We start from the raw sequence: 16,077 nt of genomic DNA, 5'->3' as shown, positions 1-16,077 counted from the left end.
GCTCTATTAGTCATTTACAATAAGCAAGGACAATAAAGAAAACGTTTACTCTTGTAATTAATTTGCATTTACATCTCATGAAATAAAATATTGTAAAGCACACAATTATTTACAATGAAATGGCCCGTCATCTATGGAGTGTATTTAAGGTGAACAATATGCAACATTTGTAGCAAGAAGATAGCAAACTAATTGTACAAGCTGGAAATAGGCCTCAGGGAATGTTTATGTCTTTGCAGAAAATCAATGGACCTGTGCTTGCTTTAACTCAACTCAGCACTTGAGAAGAAAATAAAGATACACTCGTAGACCTTTGTCGTTATGAAGATGCATGCTGCGGGTTAAGTGTGTCTGGACCAAAGCTGATCATCACATATCATAAAAAAGAACTATAACCAGAAAAAAACAGAGCAATTGGGCATTAGACTAACGACTTTGATCGGCAATGGCGAAACAAACGACGAATGCATTGTTGTTTTTAAGTTGGGAGAATCTCCTTCTGGGATGGAAACAGCTCAGAACATTCAAACATAAAAGAGTAAGTATAGTGGTAACTGAGCGTGTCTTCTTGTGTCGTGGGACTATGTGTTTTTACGCCGGTGCGCTAGGTGTTGAACGATTTAAATTTTTGGTAATCAATGCTAATGTCATCATAGTCCAGTTGACTTTGATTAATAATAAATTTGCAGGACGTCCCGATTTGAAAATTGCAAATTGCCAATGTGATTGCGACATTATGATGTCTATTTGAATTGATTGATTACTAATAATTCCTTTTCATGCGGTTATTGATTGACCACCACTTCATTTCATCATCTAAAAGCAGAAAGCAAACAACTTGCACTGTTATTGGAGGGTGTTTTGTGATTTCATTGACGACTGACATGAGGATTCAAGTCTAGCATTAGCAGGGGCAATGCAAATCTGCTGATGTTAATTCAACACCATAGGGTGTCAATTTTAACATCCACATTACCTGGTGTTAAAGTAGCATTTATGAACGTGCTAAATGTTCAACACCCAATAGTGCGTTAGAATAACAAAAGTAAAAATGATAGTATTTAGATTAACACTTTTTTTTCTTTTTAAACACATTTTTCATTGAAACAAAGTTTAATAATGACAGTTGTGTTAAATGTGTGTCTTGCGTGTTAAACTACTGTTGCAAATAGATGTATGCTGAAAGAAAAAAAAATCAAATAAATGATTAAATTAGCCAACTAAACTGCCCTTTATTTTCATCGACTAAAATTGGACTAAAACTAAAATACAATCAGATGACTAATTTATGACTAAAACTTTAATTAATTTCAAATTAACATTGCATCAGAACCCATAGTAATAATATTTGTGGTAAAAATAAATGCTTTATTATCATAAAGATGTTAACAATTTCCCTGAAAGTTGGGGAATCATTTTCAGTACCTACACATACAAACATTTAATTCTGGCATTCAGTTCCATAGTTTTTCATCCAGGTGGGAGTGGCAATGCTAAACATTATTTATCTAACATTACAGATATTTGACAAAATCCCACCACCTGGTCTGGGTAGTGTAGCATCTCTTCGTGCATGAACATTGTTTTCATTTTGACGTTTTAACAACTGTCAGATTGGCCAAACGTTTCACCATGGACAAGCTTTAATCAGCTGATGACTGTTCTGATGTTGAGAGGTCTTGCGGAATCCTGGGGTCACCTCAAAATCACATGGCAGCAAAACAGACAGAAGAATAGGGACACAAAGCAATTAAGATTACATATTGAAGTCCATTTCCTGTAGGCCTACATGGCCAAATGAGAAAACCCTAGAGGTTTGTGTAACTCAATACTCACATAAATTGGTGAGGCCTTCCAGATTGGAGGAAGGACACTTTTCAAGCAGCTGACAAATGATGCTCATTAGACTGAATGGAGTCAGTCGGGCAACTACCAAGACACACCAAAAAATCATTGCCAGGTTTGTGTGTGGTAAAGCGCTCCTACAAGTTCACACTGGATTTAATATGATCTGTAACTCAAGCAGAGTGAACAGAAAAGTCATGGAAATAAGTTGGCATAAACTTGCAGCTCGTCATTCTAGCTGCCTACACCTGCCTGAGACAACATCTGTTAAATACAGTGCTAATGAACCCGATGAGCATTTAGCCCATGTGACCACGTGACGTCACAGCAAACGCAACTGTGAATGGCCAAGTGGCCCATATTATGACACACATCTATACTTTAAAGTACTGTAAAGATGAAAACAAGACATGGAATTTTAATTACCAGCTAATTATTGTAGCTGTTTTAGTATACATGAAACAGAAAACTCAAGTGGAAACCAAATTATGAGGCAAAAACACGTTTTCATCAATACCATCTTGTGAGAGTTTTTCCTACCTTAGAGCAGTTTTATAGGTATAGATAATGGATGGATAGTTGTATTGTATTATTGATGCCAAAACATGTGCTTGGCGATTCTTTGACTTCAACCTATAACATCATAGCCTAGTGGTAAAGTTGTCGCGCCGACTGGTTGACTACACTGCACAAACTACGTAGTTCATTGTGTGCCGTTTGTAACGTCAAAACGTCATATGCTAGGACAGTTGGACGGTTGCAAACCAAATTCTTCTTGTTATTTATACAAACTGTACTGGCTAAAGTATAGATATTTTATTTTGTCATAAGCAACATGCATGTAAATTATTAACTATATAGTAAAAAATACCTTCTTGATTTTGATATATTTGTCAATAGAACTTTGTAGAAGTTCATTCTTTTTATTGTAGCTGGTTACTTCTGTAAGTCAAAATGGATGGCCTGTGTCTCATTAGAAGGTAGTGCAAGATTGTGATTTCTAAGAAAGCCAAATGTGTTTGAATACAACGAATGAAAAGTTCATTATGATAATTAGAGGGGTGCCTTGGTTTATGATAAGATTCCTTTGGCGGTAACGCAACCAAACTTTCAACCTGAGTCGGAACACGCCTAATGTTACTAAACTTCTTCTAGGATTACAATCTTAATTTTCAAAGTAGTAGTATTCCAATGAATTCCCTGAGTGAGTTTATACATATAAAAAACAATTGATTCCCACTGAACTTCTGTGAAAATGCTTGAACTCTCAGCTGCCTAATCTTTAACTAGAAATAATTTTGTTGCATGTGACACCGCATGTGTCCAACATTTTAACAGTTGCACACCACAGACAGCACAAAACAGTCATCATGAAACATAAAACCGGGAGCCTCGGTGGCATTGCCTAAAGAGCTTCCGCCAAAAAAGGCCATCTGTTCACGTTGCTTTAGCCATTCATATGCTATCATGGCTCCACACTGAGGCTGAGCCAGATGACTTAGTAGATTCAGCGATCAGCGCTCTCTCAGAGACGTACATGAACACCAAGAGTTGAATGTGGCCAAGTACAAAGCGCAATCGTCCTTGACTGCTGAGACTTGATTGCTGCGCCTCGTCACATACAGTACATGCAGCGCACAATGCCACCATTTCTGCAAAACCTGTGTAGAATACAAGTGCTGCCTTGACCGAAGGCCTCAAAGACAATTAAAACATTTCTCGGCAGCTATGTTGAACCCCGAAGCCTGAGTAGACACACAATTTCCTCCCATTAAAAAAAAAAAACAAAAAAACTAAATGAGTAAATTGAGTCCAGGTGCCCAAAATGCTGTCAAGTTGTCACCTTTGAGCTCACCTGAGAATTGAGCAAGACTTTGTGTAAAAAGTAATGCAAGACATCTTGTTTTGACCACCACGAATGCTTAACATAATAGCTACAGTATGCATTATGAATATTTATGCACAAATGTGAAGCATTTACAATTACAGTATGCACATGTAGGGTTACAAAGGAGTGGAACGATTTCCAGGAAAATTTGTGTTGGTTAGGGTTAGGTTTCTGGTGAATTCCCGTAGGAAGTGAACATGGGGAATGTTGGAAAATATTCAAACTTGGAAACGTTGAAATATAAGGATAGAAATTAATTGAGAGGGCATAAACATGTCAAAAGCAGACATGCATGCAAACCAGCATTCCTTGCTCTCATGCACGGGCATTACTGTACCTTACTGGCTCCATTTAATGCAGCAATGTATCAACAGATACACCAGGACGGGAGGGGGCGTAGGCATCGTTTTTCATCTTTAACTGAGTTGTTTTGGCGGATTCTGTAAACATCTTCACATAGGTGAACTGGATGGATTTGAAAAGTTCAAATTAGTGTGTTGGGTTCAATGAAGTCGCAAAACTAATAAACATTAATAACGTTAGCCAGTAGTTCAGTAATTGGAAATCGAACACATCTGTTTATCCAACAATTGATTAATGCTAATGTATTTAGCCAGCTAATACATCTTAGCCATCCATAAAGTGGGAGAGGTAAATCAAAAGATGCCATTCAGAAGCTAACACATCTATTTACAGAAGATATGAAATAATGAAAAGAAAATTAAGAACAACAAAAGAACAAGTCCTTACCTTAAGGTTGCGTCGCAAACACGAAACGTCGTAAGTAAACAGTGTAATTCAGAAGCTAATGTCCATTTATCTGGAAAATAAGTCAGAGAAGTAATATTAACTGGCATGAGCTATGGTAAATGTGATTTTTACATGAGTTTTCACCTCGTAATCATACTGAGAGAATTAGGGTGTAGTTAAAAAAAAAAAAAAGTCAAAAACATTATACCAAGATATTATTATCCAGCCCTTCAATTTGATGAAAGTGGCCTTTGAAAATCTTAAATTTGACTCCTTAAAGTTAGATTTACCTCAGGCCAGCACAAGGTCTAGATAGTAAAAAAAAAATAACACCCACAAAGTTCTTCTTTTGAACAACAAGAAAGGGTGAAGCAGAGGTAAGCAAGTGAAGAAAAAGTGAACGCAAGAAGAATCCACAGTGACTTCTACCTCCTCTGTACATTGTGTCCTGACATTGATTTTTGCTGCTTGTGCGCTGCAAAAGAATAACTTATTCAACTTGTGTCCTCTGTAGCCACTAGAGACGTTTTTTTTTTTTCTCTAGGACAAACCAGTAGAGAACGAGGTGCGCTAAAGTGGCTGAAAGTAATTTGTGTACTCTGTCATGATTGCGGTAAACAAACGTCTCTTTTCAGTCCAACGGTGATGACGACCAAACACAGCAAAACAAAGGTGATGTGAAAATTGCAGGGTGGCAGTTCTATAGGTGAATGCCAAAGGTTGACCGAGTTATTTAAGTGGAGAACCAGGTCTAATGAGTTTTATTGAATGCTTTTTGAACCTGCTTTGTTTTCCACTAGCGACAGGTGCATTTGTCAGTTGTGGTGCAGACGCTAAAAGAAGACATCATTACTACCTGACAGTTGCTATGTGCATAAAAACGAAACGTATTTGCACTAATTTGGTGCATTCTAGGAGATCTTTTAGAGTAGGGAGAAGGCAGAGTGAAGAAACGTGGTGAAGCATTAGATCTGAACCATTATGCAGTTGGCGATTATCCTCCCGCTGCTGTTGCGGCTTAGCAGAGTGCAACTTCACGGGAAATGGTTTCACATTTGCTTTGTTGCAAAGAACACACAATTAAGAGCCAACACACAGGACTGATCAGGTACATTATTTCACATTTAAAATTCTACAAACAGAGATTAGTACAGTAATCCCGTGGATATTCACGGGTCACCATTCATTAAATCGCCAAATGTGCTTTATTTTTGGGGGGAGAACCCTATCCTAAATTATTGGATTATGCCCTAAAACAGTGTTTCTCACCCGGGGGTTCCAAGGGTAATGTTTTAAGAAATATTTGTTTGAAATTACGTTAAAGTGTTTTTGAATCAAGGTTTGTGATATATTTATAGTTTAAAGTGTATGGAAATCCCAACCTTTTTTTGGGTGGCAACAATTACTTACAGTTTTTCACTATTTGCCACTTCTCGTATCCAAAGTCTGCTGGTCTAGGCAAACCCTAATGAAGACAAGCACCATAGAGATTGGATGGATGACTGACTTCCAATACCTTCCCTAGCAGGTATCTTTTCATCAGTGTTGGTTTACTCCTGGACAGGATTTCACAAATGCTAAAATTCGACCCTAATGTCTGTATGTTTGTACACCGCTTAAGCACTGGTGGGCATTCCGTCAGACTGATGGACCAGTCCGCCAGTCCGTCAGTGACGGACGCCCGTTCTGCCTACGATTGATGCATGACGGGACACTTTTGAAAAATGATGGACTAAACACTGACAGAAGTACATTTTCATCCGTCAGTCTAATCGTCACTAACGCAAGTGACGGTCCATAAGTCCGTCATTGACGGACGCCTGTCTTGCTGACGTGTTTTTTTTGAGGGGTGGGGGGACGAACTGACGGACGGACTGTCGATAATTAGGTTTGTCACAAAAAATGACGGGGTGACCAATGAGTAGCGGCCGGGTACCCAGGCCGCTGAAGGATGGCGAATGACGGACCAGCAAAATTGATTAAAACGCTCACCTTAATTGTCCTGGAAAATTGGCAGCATGGTCGCTAAAGGCGTTTTTCAATTGTGTTTGAACTAACAAAAACTTCCAGTAATCCTTTGAGTGAGCTCACTGGATAAGGTATTTAAAGATTAATGAACCTGCAGCCCAAGTTCAATATTGATACTGTCAGAGGTTGAATGATTCCATGCTTTAGATCTTAAGGTGTGACATGAATGCTTTTGAAATATGATAGCATTAACGGCTAAAATCACAGGGAGCTCAGTAGCAGCACACCTCCAAACGCGTGCTCATTCATTCCAACTTGCCTTGAGAGATCACAGTCAGCATGATGTAGAGAGAACAAATAAAAGCGAGGTAATCAATGGGTGTGTAAATAACACGGGGAAATAAAGCGTTTTCCTGCGGTGCAGATTCCCCTCACAATCGCTCCCGAGGGAAAAAGTCCTATGTAATTTATTCTACAAGTGGCGGGTCGCTCAGGGAGGCTTCTCTAATATTTCAAAACCTATCGCGGCTGAGCAGATGTTTGCTGAGGGAAAAAGCGGGAGGATTGTTGTCGGTGTAAAGGTCGAGTGCCTGCCGAGACCGACTCAAACAGATGGAAACTGTCTCTGGATGACTTGAATGTACAGCTCAACTTAAAACTCTTCATATTCTACTAGTTAATTTTGGCAAAGTGGATCTGAAATGTCTGCTGGCTGACCTCATCCAACAGCGAAGGGTCAGCGGAATTTTTTTCATCTGTGCTTTTCTTATTATAAAACCTCTCCCATCCACTGACGCATTACTTCTTTCAGACAGGTTTCTCATGCCTGGCTGAGTCTCTTTTTTTTTGGATCCATCTATCAGAAATAATGATCTGTGCTGTAAACATGCATGGGCAAAAACATGTTTACACGGATGAGGTGTTTCTCCACTAATGGGATGAGACTGAGCTGTCTCAAGCACATGGATACAGTCTACTAATATAGCAACATCATCAGACGAGGGACAAATCTCTAATGTACAGAATCACAGAATGTATGTCCAATATATGTGTGTGTATGTACATTCCATTATTGACGGACGCCCGTTTTGATGACGAGAGACGGAAACGCGACCCAAACTGCATTGACTCGATATGTACAGCAGTATGCACCAAAGAGAAAATCAGGACTTAGTCAGGCTGACTAAGAAGTAATAAAGTAGCTTTGAATACAGAGACAGTTTTACAGAGAAGTTCTTGTGAGTTAAGTGTTACATTCCTATTTGTATTTTTGGAACAAGTAGGATTAGGAGGTTGTGAAACGATCCCCTCTGAGGAGAGGAAGAAGGAAGAATAAAACATTCATGTATTGTAATGGGTACTTTATTTCGGTTTGAACAAGGACTAGGAAGCATTTTTACAAAACAAAACTGCTTTCCACTACTTTTTCCTCATCAGTGAAATGGGCGTCCTGTGGCCTAATGCATGGTATTACATGTGTTAAACCACTAGAGGGCAGACTATGCCTGTGAGTACAATGTTACTGCAAGGAACCCACATGAAAAAGGTTTTTTAAAAAAGACTCTTCAGTGTTGCAGGCAGTTAATAAAGACGGCTAAAGAATATTAAAAACAACAGCCAATATAAAGCAAACACAGATGAATAGTTCAAGGCCAACTTTCTTAGCGTAATTCTCATTCCTCTCAATACCTTTGATAATGCAGATAAAACTGCGTCATTTCAAGTGTTTACCATATTTACAGAATCCCCCATGACCTTCCCCAAAAAAATGACGGGAGACCCACATGCTGGAGGGCTAAATTTACTGAAGCGACACATGGAAAACAAAGCACTTGTAGCTTGAATACCTTAATTAGGAAGATCAGGGAAAGGGTGTGTGTGTGGAGAGTGGGTGGGGGGTGGAATTACTCTTGCGAATGAGCTCCATAGATGTGTGTGGGTATAGCATGCAGCGTTATTAAGCAAGGACAGGAACAAAAACAACAAAGAAACAAGTGAGATTGTATCCAATTTGGGTTAATTACATACAATTTAATTTATTACAAAAATTACACTCACACTAAATTCACAGTGTCAGTGTCATAAAACCTTGAACTGTGGAGACAATGTTTTGTTGCATTTGAACATGTTTAACTGTCATAATTGATAACTATTGTTGTCACATTCATGCCCATGGACAATTTCAGTTAAAATTCTCAAGTCATTCAAGTGCAAAATAATTTTTCAAAAATTTATTCCAACTAACAACCTCTTTAAAAAGGTGTGGGGGGGGGGGGGGACACTCATTTGATGACATGATGTTGTTTTAGTATGTATTGTGTATATTCTTCTCTTAACATTTTTTTTGATATTATACAAAAACCCGTGACCCTCCTAAAAGTGAAAGAGAGATACTGTGTAGCTTTTCTACACCTGGGCTGAAAATGTTTGGACTGTACTTCTCATGTACTGTGGAGTTGCGCTGTATATTTACTACTGTACTTTTGTATTTTGTTTGGTGCAGTGTCTTATTGCATCTTTGGCTCCTGGTACAACAAACCTCATTGATATTTTACATTTGATTAAAGGGAGACTCCTGTTGTGTTTATACGGCAATAAAATAATTTAAGACTTCCTGTGGAACTACTTACTGTAGCGTCTTTTTTTAAAAAAAAAAACAGCTCATTGCTTGCACTGTTAAGATCCTGTGCTTCCGTTGTGTACATGTAGTTCTCTCATTAGCGCTGTAGTCTCATAAAAACAAAACAAAAAAAATGACTGTTATCATTTAATTAGATTCCATGTTTGTCTCAAGGCTTTAATTAAGATATCCCATTAAAGGGACCGTCTTTTTGTTTTGCTTGGGTGCTTGGCTGCCTTTTTAAAGCGATAGCAGCAGTTCTCGTGATAAGTCGTTTCCACTGAGTTTGTAGTTTGCACTGAGTTTGTAGACAATGAAGTGGAACGACAGAGCTGGCGACACCTCCGTTTTACTCGTGCTATCATCAAAATAAAATAACAGTTTTAAATCATAAGGAGGTTTAATGTTTGAGTGGGAAGTAACAACTTCTCTCTCGCAGGGACTTTTACATTTGTATGGCACTCTAGTTTTTATGGCACATTGAAGTGGATATCATATTTCTTCTTCTACTCATAAACGCTGCAATGACAATGTCACTACCATCACTTACAGGCCAATACCAGCTGCTCACAGTACCACCACCCTCACTAGCTCCCCCTGCAGGCCCTCATTATCATTACCACTATCGGACAATTTTCCCATTGAAACCATCACCGGCAGACGCTTCCCTTGCACACACAAGCAACGTGGTTTTAACAGTGGTAATCTAGTATATGTTAATACTGCTCATTCGTACCACCATGAGCGCACGTCCAGCACAATAATTAATCTGGCCGTGCTGAACGTGCGCTCCCTTTTAAACAAAACTTTTATCATAAACGACCTGATTTTAGACAATAATTTACATGGTATACTTTTGTCTGAGACATGGCTTGGTACAGATGCTCCAGTTGCTCTCAACGAGGCTTGCCCACCGAATTTTAACTTTTTATTTTCTACAAGGGATGGCAAAAGAGGAGGCGGGACTGCATCAATTTTTATTAATACTCTTTTATCAAAGGAGATCATTTTTAGCAGCTATTTATCGTTTGAACACCATGCCTTTGTTTTTAGCAGTCCCCCTATTCTCTGCATTACCGTCTATAGACCTCCCCATCATTCCACTTCTTTTATTACAGAATTTTCAGAATTCTTATCCATTTTATATTCCAGTTATAACAGAATATTAATAACTGGCGATTTTAATATACACATGGACAACATCTCGGACCCACTATCCAGAGATTTTTCAAACCTTTTAAACTGCTTGGATTTTAAACAGCACGTCTTGCAGCCAACTCACAACAGAGGACACACCCTGGATTTGGTTATAACCTATGGCTTGTCTGCTGGTGTGTCCTCTGTTGTTGACTTGGCAGTGTCAGACCACTACTGTGTCTATTTTAACATCGCCAGTTTTAACCATCTAGCAGTCCCGGTCAGAACAGTGAAGAAACGCTACCTATCTTCTGAGGTGGCAGCAAATTTTATCGAGATCTTAAAAAACACTCCTGCTGACATTTTACCTGCACCCTGTGATCTTATTGTTGACAATTTTAACCTACATCTTAAATCATCATTAGATTCAGTAGCTCCACTTTTAATTAAAACAACAAAAACAAAGACTGTACCCCCGTGGAGAAACAATGCTATCAAAATATCAAAGAGAAAATGCAGGAGTGCAGAGAGGAGGTGGAGAAAAAGTAAACTTACAGTACACTATGAAATTTTATGCGAACAACTGAAATCTTACAATAAAACAGTAAAACTGGCAAGATCTTCCTATTTCTCAAACCTCATTACAGTCAATAAAAACAACCCCAGGGTTCTCTTCTCCACCTTTGAACTTTTAACTAGTTCTGATTTTAATAAGTCCCCACAGAGACCAACAGATGCTCTCTGTGAGGACTTTGCAGACCACTTCAGAAGTAAAATCGATGACATAAGATCCAGTCTTTTAGCCCGTCAAAACACAAGTTTTAATAAACCCGGACAATCATATTTACATGAGGAAACACTGGAAAGTTTTGCCCTGGTTGATGCAAGGACACTTGTTCGAGTTTTCTCCCAGGTAAACCCAACAACCTGCCTTTTGGATCCAATTCCCACATTTCTTTTTAAGACATTTTATGGATTTTTTGAAGAACAAATTTTAAATATAGTCAATTGCTCTCTTCAGACAGGCGTCTTCCCAGCTGCCTTTAAAACGGCGGTGGTGAAGCCCCTTCTGAAGAAGAGCGGTTCTGACCCGAGCGTTTTTAATAACTACAGACCCGTATCCAACTTACCGTTTTTAAGTAAGATTTTAGAAAAACTGGTTTTCATCCAGTTGAATCATTTTTTAAATACAAATAATATTTTGGAGAAATATCAATCTGGTTTTAGGATGAACCACAGTACGGAGACTGCTCTTTTAAGGATCTTAAATGATATTAGGTGCACTGCAGACGTGAGAAAACTCACAGTCTTGGTGCTACTGGATCTAAGCGCTGCTTTTGATACAGTAGATCACCAAATTTTATTAAATAGACTTAAAAATCTAGTGGGCATCTCTGGTACTGTTTTTGACTGGTTTTATTCCTATCTCACAGACCGATATTTCTTTGTAAGTATGGATACTTGTTCCTCTAAAACTCATGAAATTAAATGTGGGGTTCCTCAAGGTTCGATTTTAGGCCCCTTACTTTTTAATCTTTATATGCTTCCCCTCGGGGATGTCATCAGGGGACACGGCATCAGCTTTCACAGCTATGCTGATGACACGCAGCTGTATATTGCCGTGTCTCCTGATGACACAGGACCCATTGATACCCTTTTAAATTGCATTTTAGATATCAAGTCATGGATGGCAGATAATTTCCTACAGCTCAATGAGGACAAGACTGAGGTCTTAGTTATCGGTCCCGAAGGTCAGAGAGAGAAGCTTTTACCAAAACTACACATTTTTAATCCCTCACACTGTGTGAAGAACCTTGGCGTCATTTTTGACTCTGAGCTCAGTTTTATTCCTCATATTAAAAATGTAACCAAGATTGGTTTTTATCACCTTAAGAATATCGCCAGAGTCCGCCCGTTTCTCTCTCAGGCTAACACGGAAGTGCTGATGCATGCCTTTATTTCCTGTCGTTTAGATTACTGTAATGCCCTGCTCTCTGGCCTCCCGAAAAAGAGCATTTCACCACTGCAACTACTGCAGAATTCAGCCGCTCGGGTGCTGACGAGAACCAGAGGGCGGGAGCACATTACGCCAGTTTTGAAATTGCTGCATTGGCTCCCTGTGTGTTTCAGGATCGATTTTAAAGTACTTTTATTAGTTTATAAATGTGTTAATGGTCTTGGGCCATCTTATTTATCTGATTTGCTTTTATCATACCAGCCCTCGCGGATCCTGAGGTCCTCTGGCGCCGGCCTTTTATTTATTCCAAGGGTGAGGACCAAAATGCATGGCGAGGCTGCATTCAGCCATTTTGGTCCTCACCTTTGGAATAGCCTGCCAGAGGATGTCAGGTCTGCAGAGACTGTTGATATTTTTAAGAGGAAGCTCAAGACACACCTTTTTAGTTTGGCTTTCAACAACTTTTAAATAATTTATCTTTTCTTTTGATTGAAGATAATTCTATGTTTTGCTTTGAATGTTTTAAAGCACTTTGAGTTGCATTTTTATGTATGAAAAGTGCTATATAAATAAAATGTGATTGATTGAAGTGCACATAAGCAAAAACAATAATTAGGACTCTCTTTTTATGGCTCCGTGTTAGCAACGTTAAAACATTACGTTTTATTGGTTGTCCAATTCTGGCTGAGGAAATACTCGAGGCAGCTTATTTGAATTTAATCAGGGGCTTAAATTATATGATTGTAGTACAGCTTTTAGGGATGGGTGGAATAGTCAATCAGTCAATGGATTGATTGCAAAAATTTGATGAAGTGCACTACTTGGTTGCAACCAGCGCATGTGGTGTTGATTCACATTTTGTTTGTGATGAGCCCGATTTATGACGTTGCAAGGTTCGAACCGTCTCAAAATCACTACTTTATGCAACGGCATAGGAATATGTGCTTATGCGGCACAAGAAATGCTCAGTTACTGAAGTATGTTCATTTGTTTTTCTATTGGATTGTTCTATACTTATGGACAAGAAATGTTATTTGAAGAAATATTTACTGTATTTATTACTGTAGCACTGCGTTAGCATAGGTTAGTGACAACCTAGACCACATGCCGAGAAGGAAATTTGGGTTAGGTCATCGCCGTCACAACACAACTCCAAATAGAGAAGAAATCCAATATTCCAAAAATTGAACAATCCAAAAATTTGAGTGAAAGCAGCTCACCTCCAAGTCTGTATTTTTATTTTATATTTATCATTTTTTAATGTGTGTGTGTCATTGATGACCTAAAAGTAGGGGCATAAAAACACCATTCAAATCAAAAAAGCAGTTTTGATTTGACAACCAAATCGATTAGTTACATTTTAAAATGGTTGTATTCTTGATTCATATCACAGCCGTACCATATAGAATTTAATCTTAATGCCACTGAATGAAACAGAATAGAATCGTCACATTTCAAAATCTTACATCCTTGAATGGTATCTTGGAATGGAATATTATCAAATCGTCTTTTGTGGAGAGATACACATCCATACCTAAAAGGATAAAATGACAATGAGGACAATGCTAGGAAATAACATACTCCCTGCAACGTATTCAAACAATAAATGATGTTTTATTAATACCAGCTACATGTACAGGGGTTGCTCAATTTACGGGAAAATACTGTTACGAATATCGACGTATATTGGAGCGTGATATGGTAATATAGTATGCGTACTGTACGTATATGAGTATCCTACGCTAACATACAAATTCAGGTTACTTCAAGGCCATAAGAATGGAAATCTTTCGTAAGCCAATATACTCCATGAAATAAGGCATAGGAATTGTTGAGTTTTTTGCATTCATTAATGGTGGAAAATTGAGTACTCTCCCAGGTAAGCACATCAAACTCTGCAGTCACGTCAACCTCCAAACAGATAAAAGGCTTTTCATAATTTTGTTCTATTACTCGATTCTATTAACTCTATTGTGATTGTGTCCCACTTGGTGTTGATTCCCCACAATAAAATCCAATTTTATATATTTGTTTGAAGCTTTATATATATCAGACTTTACACCAATCTGATTGACTGGATTGAAAATGGTCAATATTTTGCACTTCATGCAAAATTGCTGATCGACTGTAATTTCATAATTTGCGCGATCTACCAATGACCTCATTGACTGGATTACAGCAGACACAATCACGTTCACTCCGGGGTCGTTGTGTGCTGCTCTAGGGTACATGTGAGCCCAAAAGCTAATTAAGTTCAGTTTAATGTGAATATCCAACACAGGATGACCACGGTAAAATGTCAAATCAATCCTTTATCGACTTTTTCACAAAATTCCATTCCATTCTTGCACCATGACCACACAGTGCAAGTGTTTTTCTGCGGTTTGTTAAACAAAAAACTGACACTCACCCCACACTCAACCAAGCATGTCTTCCAAGAAACATTTGAGGCCAGTGTCGCATCCAGCTGCTCTCTCCTCATGCGGACCCATCAAGTGGGATGCCACTTCTCTCCAGCGATGCAACAGGAGCTCCTTGGGCCTCCTGAGCCTCCTGCGGCAGCCTACTTTCTCCTCTAACCTACTTAGAAAGCTTTTTAAAAGATCCCAAAGAAAGCCTTGTTCATTTCTGGTCTCATCTCGGGTGCTCCGGCGGAGACAGCTGATTGGAGGGTGGGACGTAAGCAGGGATAGACCATCGGCGAGGGGTAGCCCAGTGGGGGATTTAGTGGAACAGCAATACATTTTTAGTACAGTCAAAGAGATTCAACTTGTGCAGTTGCATTTCCAGAGTGGTAACAATCAACATTTAGAATGATTGTGACACTTTCTTACTTTCATTTACCATTGCTTCCACAGTTCAATGTGACACCAGCTTTGTGCCTCAGTATGTCAATACTTCATTTTCTTTTTTCTGGAGTTCAACAGGGCACAACAACAAGCAGCATAACCATGCACTGTTTTAAAGATACTTATTATTGTGACTGTGTCCTCAATGTACAGCGATCTACATGTTGCTGGTGCGATCCTGACTTGTCTTCTCTTTCGCTCGTTCCGCCTTCCGTAACAGGATGTCAGCAAAGCGTAGTGGGAGATCATGCGCGATCTTAACTAAAGGTTGTTTTCGTGACGGTGACATCAAAGTACGACGATCTACATGCACACATTATAGCCACGCTTTTGTTTTTTTCCTTTGATAGGTCCACCTTGCATAATGTGAGTTCAGCTAGGCATTAGAGCCCATCATGCACCATCTTGCATAAAGATACTATCATTACTTCTGTGACAGTGTCATCAAAGTGCACGTCGAGCATGTAATGTGGCGTGAAGAAATCCAGCCTGACATTCATCTACTCCTTCCTTTGTAAGAATATATTAGCTTTTTTGTTTCATTTTTACAATTTTTTTCTGAATTCTGATTCAGTAAGTCCATTATAATTGAATGATGATAGGAGGCTCGTGGACAGTCAGGAATAATTTCCTTTTCGTCTCCTGGACCCCCCCCAACTGCAATGTATGGATAAGCCACTCTGGTGAATTAACAGACAATGCTAGCACTCGCCTGTCCTGTCCACCAATGTTAAGAGACCACTAAAGGACAGTAGGTGATTTACCACCATCCATGCGAATTTGAAGCTGTTATTTTGAGGTGAAAATGAGACTTTTTCTGACCTAATTTCAGTGCTTTTAAACGGCGATGTTTATCATGTTTAAATCACTGAATTCGGCAGTGCAGTAAAGTTGACAAAGTGCAATGATGTTCATCTTATCCGTTAAGTAGGTTTGAGGTTTCTTTTTTCCGACAATGATCTTCTTATTCAAGTGAAGAGAAATCTCTCTTACCTCGCTGACAGTTTTCTCTGTCACTGCAGCCTTCTTCGGCGCTGTCACTGCTTCCTTGTGACATGTCTAA

General features: G+C 38.9%; 1 protein-coding gene and 1 long non-coding RNA gene across 4 annotated transcripts in view; one reads left to right on the top strand and one right to left on the bottom strand.

Annotated features, from left to right (window-relative positions):
* The window catches only part of LOC147141824 (A-type voltage-gated potassium channel KCND3-like), a 74,073-nt gene that overhangs the window by 30,386 nt on the left and 27,610 nt on the right, over positions 1-16,077 (top strand). The window lies entirely within an intron of this gene.
* LOC147141825 (uncharacterized) lies at positions 722-16,060 on the bottom strand. 3 transcript variants are annotated; one of them, XR_015088169.1, is made up of 6 exons: positions 16,008-16,060; positions 14,576-14,826; positions 4,484-4,553; positions 4,071-4,198; positions 1,837-2,011; positions 722-1,689 (listed from the first exon to the last, which is right to left on the bottom strand). It is a non-coding gene; the product is annotated as an uncharacterized LOC147141825 (long non-coding RNA). The 3 variants fall into 3 exon arrangements; XR_015088170.1 differs by having other exon boundaries at positions 723-1,689; positions 14,576-14,757; positions 16,008-16,055; XR_015088168.1 differs by lacking the exon at positions 16,008-16,060 and having other exon boundaries at positions 727-1,689; positions 14,576-15,616.

This window comes from Filicampus tigris, chromosome 9 (genome assembly GCF_054856515.1).
Source record: "Filicampus tigris isolate MCC_2025a chromosome 9, RoL_Ftig_1.0, whole genome shotgun sequence".
NCBI lineage: Eukaryota > Metazoa > Chordata > Actinopteri > Syngnathiformes > Syngnathidae > Filicampus > Filicampus tigris.
The sequence above is the reverse complement of the archived record's forward strand: the minus strand, read 5'-3'. Positions and strand labels throughout refer to the sequence as shown.